Below are 8181 nucleotides of genomic sequence, written 5' to 3' on the forward strand. Positions count from 1 at the left end.
TCATGAGGGAGCAAGTGACTGTACCTTCTTCAAGACAGTGTCTGAAATCATTTTGGTTTTTCTCGCCCACTGTACTCCCTCAAATTTAACTAAGCAGGCAATATCCTGGATATTCTTAGAGATGACTTCCTAACCCCTTAGGGTTAGGGTGGTGAAGTGGATAGAGTGCTAACCTTGGAGTCAGGAAAACTTATCTTCCTGAGTTCAAATCTGGCCTCAGAAACTAACTGTGTGACCCTCAGCAAGTCACTCAATCCTTTTTGCCTCAGTAAAATAAGCTGGAGAAGGAAATGGTGAACCACTTCAGTATCTTTGCCAAGAAAACCTCAAATGGGATCATGAAGAATCAGACACGACTGAAAAACAACTGAACAACAACAACAAATCCATCTGATCTAATGCCTCTGCTACTGTGGCCTCATCTGTTTTGGTTAAAATGATGTCATCCAATGTAGTGGTGTATATTGATGCCCTCAGGAAGGGAGGCCTCTTTCAGATTTCAGCCAACTACAATGTGTCGATAGGAGGGAAAGTTCAGGTAGCCCTGGGGAAGAGCAGTGAAAGTATACTGGACTTCTCAGTCAAAAACAAACTGCTCTTGACTAGTGTCAGACACAGTAATAGAGATAGGAGGAAAACCCTGCAATATCAATATCACCATATCACCCATTGGGGCCATAGGTTTCCTGGTCTACAACACTGAAAATGTCAGAACAATTGTAGTGATGGTCATGATGGCTTTATTTAGCTTTTTGTAGTTCATCCTCAGCATGTAGGTGTCATCTGCATTGCTTGGGATAGTACAAGGTTGTGGTAAGAGGAGCTGGTATAATGAAGTTCTCCAGCTTACTTTATCTGCATCATTAGAGAAAAAATGTCTTTCACTCCCCTTGGGACCTAATATTGATTGGTGTTAATTAGAAAGGATAATTTGGGCAACTTTAAGGACTTCTGTTTGGCTCTACCCACAAGAACTGGCATGGAGGCTGTTGAAAGGGCCCACATAGATTCTGACTTCTAAGAGCCCATGATACCGCTTCCCTCCATTGTCTGCTCTCTATAAACTCCCTTGAATGGGACAGGGATTTTAGAGGATATTTTAGGCTTGAATAGAGAAGGGTCCTTACTGTCTTAGTGCTGAATTTCCTTGAATAGTTTTATTGGCACCTCCATATACTGGCCAACAACTGCTATCTTATTGATCCCGTATTTCAGGAGCTATCCCTAAACTTGGCCCAAGAGTCACAGGTCTCTGCCCACTTAGCAGGGTGATGGACTTTGTGATTCCTTCCCCCATTCCTAAAGCACCTGTTTGTACTGACAGCACCATTTGCCCAAGCCACAACTATCCTGACCTCATGCTCAAATTTCACCAGTTGATCAGTCCACGCCTGTATAGCTGTGTGGCAAGGGAGACCTAATAGCTGAAGTCTAAAGGCATTCTGGTGATGCTCCATTGAGAAGGCAGGATCAAATTTTTCCTAAGCCTGGTTCCTATTTCTTCTAGAAAATACACACCTTCTCTTGCTGATCCCTATAAGGGAGCCAGTTCCTTAATTCCACAACAGGAATTCATCTTTATGAGACCAAGTATAAACAGCTCCTCATCTCAGCACCTAAAAAGAAGCAAAGGACTTCCCTATCTGGAGAAATTGACTTAGTGGACTCTGTAACAATAAGTCCTCTGAGAACTCCCAAAGCCAATAAAACTTAGGGGCAGTATTGGCTCCATTAGATCACATCCTCAGGAACTATTACTGCAATGATTCATCAGGTTTCTGTTTGAACTTCTTGTGTAACCTTGGTGATGAAGGACTGTTCACCCCACTGCTCCATTAAGGGGGGAAATCACTCTCCTTCTAGGGGTAGTAATAAGGTAAGTCTGGGGCTTTTTTAAAAAAATCATCAATGGGAGTTTCCAAGTTTCTTCCTCATTTCTGCTTTCATTCTCCTGTCTGGCTCAGATCTCAAAGATAGCAAAACTTCTAGATCAGAAACCATATAGTGGATTCTAGGCTGTGACCTGTTGATTCCAACTCTCATCAGGAGAAATAGCTTCCTTTGTGCTGTCATAATCCTTGAAGGCCCCTTGGTCTTCATTGATGGAAACAGATAGCTCTGTTTCTAGTTTCTAAATGTACCGGACAAGTGTACTTTCAGTTTTATTATTCTGGACACCTACCTTCTGAAGGATGGTCAACAACAACCAGGGAATGCTGGACTTCACACTTTCTTTACCCTCCTTGGCAACCTTCCCTATCATCTACTTGAGCTAATTACTCCATGTAAGCCAGAGCCTGCTCTCTGAAGGGTTCTTACTACTGGTTGCCATGGTACATTTTACCATTTGATCACACCATTCTCCCTACTTCTAAGTGCCCTTCCTCCAACTCAAGCATGATTGTAGCCACAATGCCACCTCATCTCATCCTAATTACTGATGTTAAAAATTTTACTTAGTCCTTACATAACAAAGATATGCAACAAAGATACTGTGGCACTTATCTTTGGTGGATGTGTACCTTTCCCATTCCCATCTCCATATAGGTATTTATCTGGTCAGAAGGACAGGGTGTGGTGACTTATGTGGTCTTCAGACATCCATTAAGTTGGAAAGGTACCACCCTTTTATGTCCTGAGGTGATCATGAAGCCACACCAACAGAGTCAGTGGCTATCAGGAAGCTGTGAGTCAAATTTAAGCCCTAGGGGGCAGAGCCAAGATGGTGGAGTAAATAAAAGCAGTGACTTGCTTGAGCTGTCCCCCAAATCCCTCCAAACATCTGTTAAAAATGACTTTAAACAAATTCTAGAGCAGCAGAACCCACAAAAAGACAGAGTGAAACAAATTTCCAGCTCAAGACAACCTGGATGGTTGATAGGAAAGGTCTGTTGTGCTGGGCTGGGAGAGGAACACAGTTCAACTTGGGCTTCACAGGCAAAGATAGGGCCCAATTGAAACTGGAGCAGGCCTCAGGGGATCGAATCACTGTCAGCTGTGGTGGTTTTCAGACTTCTTATCCCATAAACACCAAAGACAACTTAGAAGGTCAGTAGAAAAGTTCTGTTGGATCTGGGTGAGAGAGGAGTGCAGTCCAGCCCCAGTTCTTGGGTGGCAGCTGCTTCTGGAGCTCTCAGCCCACAGATGGTGGTGGGATCAAGTGGCTGATCAGAGGAGGATTGCAGGGATCTCTTTGCTGGAGCTGAGGCAGGATTCTCTTGCTTTGCCCATGCTTGGATCTGGGTTGCAGTCCTGGGTGGTGGTCCTAGGGCAAGGAGGAGTACTGGTGTGGTGGAGCTTGTGGCAGTGGTGGAGAGGGAATCCTCCTCACAGTTTCAAGGCAGAAAAGAGTGCTTGTGGTCACTCATAGACCAGAGCACAGGCCAGGAAAGGAGTAAACATCTCTACTTTGATCACACCATTTTGGAAGAACTGAAAAGTAACAGGTCCCTAGAAGTATCTCTGAAAACAGCTGCACAAAACCCCTGAAGCTTGGGACAGTACACCCTCCACACTGGAAGCAGACTCCTACCTTAACAAAAAGTTAAAAAGTCAGGTAATTGGCTGGGAACATGAGCAAACAGTGGGGAAAAAACTCAGACTATAGAATCTTACTTTGGTGACGAAGAAGATCAAAACATACAACCAGAAGAAGACAACAAAGTCAAAGCTTCCAAGAAAAATAGGAGTTGGTATTAGGCCATAGAAGAGCTCAAAAAGGATTTTGAAAATTGAGTAAGAGAAGTAGAGGAAAAATTGGGAAGAGAATTGAGAGTGATGCAAAAAACAAAACAAAACAAAAAAAAACCAAAACAAAAAACCATGAAAAATGAATCAATAGCTTGCTACAGGAGACCCAAAAAATACTGAAGAAAATAACACCTTAAAAAATAGACTAACCCAAATGGCAAAAGAGATCCAAAAAGTCAATGAGGAGAAGAGTGCCTTAAAAAGCAGAACTGGACAAATGCGAAAGGAGGTCCAAAAGCTCACTGAAGAAAATAATTACTTAAAAATTAGAATGGAGCAAATGGAAGCTAATGACTCTTTGAGAAATCAAGAAATAATAAAACCAAGAGAATGAAAAAAAAAATAGAAGTCAATGTGAAATATCTCATTGGAAAAACAACTGACCCAGAAAATAGATCCAGGATAGATAATTTTTAAATTATTGGATAAAGCCATGATCAAAAAAAGAGCCTAGACATCATTTTTCAAGAAGTTATCAAGGAAAACTACCCTAATATTATAGAACCAGAGGGTAAAATAGAAATAGAAAGAATCCACCAATCACATCCTGAAAGAAATCCCAAAAGGAAAACTCCTAGGAATATTATAGCCAAATTCCAGAGGTCACAGGTCAAGGAGAAAATATTGCAAGCAGCCAGAAAGAAACAATTTAAGTATTGTGGAAACACAATCAAGATAACACAAGATTTAGCAGCTTCTTATCAAGAGACAGGAGGGCTTGGAATATGATATTCTGGAGGTCAAAGGAACAAGGATTACAACAAAGAATCACCTACCCAGCAAGACTGAGTAGAATCAGGGGAAAAAATGAATATTCAATAAAATAGAGGAGTTTCAAGCATTCTTGATGAAAAGACCAGAGCTGAATAGAAAATTTGACTTTCAAATACAAGACTCGAGAGAAGCATGAAAAAATAAACAAGAAAGAGAAATCATAAGGGATTTATTAAAGTTGGACTGTTTATATTCCTACATGGAAAGATGATATTTGTAACTCGTGAGACCTTTCTCAGTATTAGGGTAGTTAGAGGGGAAATATATGAATATATAATATGCATATATATATACACATATATAGACAGAGGCCACAGGGAGAATTAAATATGAAGGGATGATAAAATTAAGGGGCGAAAGAGAATCATACTGGGAGAAGGAGAAAGGAAGAGGTAGAATGGGGTAAATTATCTCACATAAAAGAGGCAAGAAAAAGCTCTTACAGTGCAGGGGAAGAGGGTGTGAGAGGGAATATTCCAGAAAGCAAAAAAATGCTTACAACAAGAATAAGGAAGCCAGCAAAACTGAATACTACATAATGCTACAGGGAAAAAATGGATTTTTAATGAAACAGAGGACTTGCAAGCATTCCTGATGAAAAAACCCTGAGCTATAGAGAAATTTTGAAGTTAAAAGACAAGAGTTAAGAGAAACAAAAAGGCAAACATAAACGAACAATGATAAAGGACTAAATAAAGAAAACTGGTTACATTCAAATATGGGGAGATGATACACGTATCTCCTCTGAACCTGATCATCATCAAGGTTCATAGAAGAAATCTAATTAGGAAAGGCCCAGGAGTTTCTATTATGTCTTGATCTTAAGAACAGAAAGAGGTCGAAGCGGCGCTTCCCTACTCTGATAATGGGAGGGGCCGGACCCGCGCCGCAGTTCTCTCTCCTTTCCTTTGAGTATGCTCAGGCTTCTCGAAGAGGCTTGCCTCTAATGTCCTTCGATGTGGGAAGAAGGTATGGCTTGACCTCAACGAGACCAACGAAATTGCCAGCGCCAATTCCCGTCAGCAGATCCGGAAGCTGATTAAAGATGGGCTGATCATCCCGAAGCCCGTTACTGTGCACTCTCGTGTCAGATGCCAGAAAAATACTCTGGCTCCACGGAAGGGCAGCACATGGGCATTGGTAAGAGAAAGGGTACTGCCAATACTCGTGTGTCTGAGGAGGTGACCTGGGCTAGGCGAATGAAGATTCTGCGCCGTCTGCCCCGAAGATATTGTGAATCCACAAGGACTGATTGCCATGTGTACCACAGCATGTACTTGAAGGTGAAGGGATCCTTCTGGAGCACATTCATAAGCTGAAGGAAGACAAGGCCCGGAAGAAGCTCTTGGACGACCAGGCGGAAGCTCGCCGGTCCAAGACTAAGGAAACACGAAAGCGTCGGGAAGAGCGTCTGCAGGCTAAGAAAGAGATCATCAAGACTTTGTCCAAGGAGGAGGAAACTAAGAAATGATCCTCCCCTATCTTCTCTGTACCTAGTACTCTTCTTTTTGGCTTATACAATAAAACTTGACAGACTGTCAAAGAAAAGAACAGAAAGAGAGGAAGAATAATACACTGGGGAAGGGGGGAGGGAGGAAAGGAAGGTTAGAGAAAATTGTATTACATAATTAGGGTGCAATAGTAGGCCTCTATACAAACAAGAAGAGGGGAGAGGAGCGGCAGACACTTGAACCTCACTCTTATCTGAAATGGCCAAACATACTTTTGGGTACATAAATACATTTCACTCAAAAGGGAAATAGAAGGGAAAGAGGAAAAGGGAGAAAGAGGAACTAGAGGGAGGGTAGATTAAGGGAGGGATTAGTTCTCAGCAAAACAAACTCTAAGACTGCGCAAAAATGTTTATAGCTCTTTTTGAGGTGGCAAAGAATAACAATCTGAGGGGGTGCCCTTAAACTGGGTAATGAACAAGTTTTGGTATATAAACGTGATGGAATACTACTTATCAGCATCATGACAAAACCAAGATTCTGGAAGACTAATGATGAAACATGCTACTCACCTACTGATGGAGAGGGCTCAATACAGAATAAACAATTTTTTTTTGTGTGTGTGGCAAATGTGGAAATTTATTTTGATTGACTATACATGTTGTGAGGGCTCCTGTTCTTGTGTTTATCAACTGGGGACTGGCTGTTACAGTTGGAGAGTGTGAAGGTGGATCTTAGCTGATTAAAATAAATAAAATATTAAAAAAGAAAAATATATCAAATAAGGCATAAAATAGGGAGGCATATATATGCTCACCAAAGATGTTTGTCACCATCATGTACATCACAGAGTTCAAATCAAAAAGAGAATCTTTATGATAATAAAGTCCTCTATATGCTCCTTCCTGAGATAACATTGTGTTGATAGCTAAAAATCCTAGAACACTGCAGAGCCTACAAAATGAATTATATAATCACTTAAAAAATGTTAAATCCTGAACTTAACAAAAACCAAGTAAGATGACCATTTCCATATACAAAGTAGAAAAGAGAGGATTATAGATGAAACTGAGAATCTCTATCATTTACAGCTTGCTTTCCCTTTTAAGTATCTAGTTCAATATATAACTTTGGAAACTGTGCTGTTTATCTGTGTTCCCTTCTGGTCTTCCATCTGGTTTTTTTTTGTGCAATTTTGAAAAATGCTTGAGTATATTTCTTTGTTTTATATTTTGACAACCCTATTATCGTCCCCTCCTGCCCTTAATGGGGTGGATGGTGGGTGGGAGTGGAATCTTTTAACTCTAGCTGCCAGGTATTATAGTAGCAGCAAAAATTAGGTTCTTTTTGCCTAGAGAAAGAAATGTCCCAGAATTCTCTTTTTAAACTTCTGTTTTGAGGAGCTTACAATATAAGGAAACATGGGATAAATGGCTCACAATGTATGTCCCCAGTCAAAAAGAAGACCAGAGACTGAGGTTCCCAGCCCAGAATCAGGAAGGAAGAATATCTCATTTAGTATTCTTTTATGTGGTTCAAACTACTAGAGCTGTTCCCCCACTACACTCACACACACACACACATACACACACACACACACACACACACACACGCACATCTTTGAACAAAAGAACACGAGGAATCAATCCTGTTCTACAGGGAAAAAAGTGCAAGAGTCAGTACAAAGGAAACACTTTAGCTCATAACATGAACATCAATGACAAACAAATGCTTTTTAATGAAGAAGCAGACAGATGGAAGTTGGATAAAGTTTAGGTTTTTTTTTTTTTAATGTTTCTCAAACTGCATTGCCCTGACAAGAACTTCCCAAATCATTTCTATACAACCTCCCATGGCCTACAAATGGAAACAGCATTTGAGTTGCTGTCCTCGGTGTCACCTTTGTTAAAGTTGTTCCCAGCCTGCTTCTGGTTACATTCTTTTGCTTCCAGGACAGAGAAAGTCAGTACCCCTTTCTTCTCTCTCTTTAACACTTTCAAGCCTTGATCTCTAAGTTTACTTCTCATGGGAGTTCTAGGCTATGAAGAAGAGTAAAAAAAGTACTGAACCTAGAATGCTAAGACAAGCTTTAAACTTCTTCCTCAGTATTTAGCACTGCACTACTGTGGGAGTTGTTACATAACAGATATACGTAACCAAGTAAAGGAATTCTTATATTGTGTCTGAAAGTGTCTGTCTCATTCTG

The 8181-nt window shown here is 40.8% G+C and overlaps 1 pseudogene; it reads left to right on the forward strand.

Annotated features, from left to right (window-relative positions):
- Positions 1-436: 436 nt before the first annotated feature.
- On the forward strand, positions 437-6263 carry LOC114034432 (annotated as a pseudogene).
- Positions 6264-8181: the final 1918 nt, after the last annotated feature.

This window comes from Vombatus ursinus, unplaced genomic scaffold (assembly GCF_900497805.2).
Source record: "Vombatus ursinus unplaced genomic scaffold, bare-nosed wombat genome assembly UNPS02008996.1, whole genome shotgun sequence".
Classification (NCBI taxonomy): Eukaryota; Metazoa; Chordata; class Mammalia; order Diprotodontia; family Vombatidae; genus Vombatus; species Vombatus ursinus.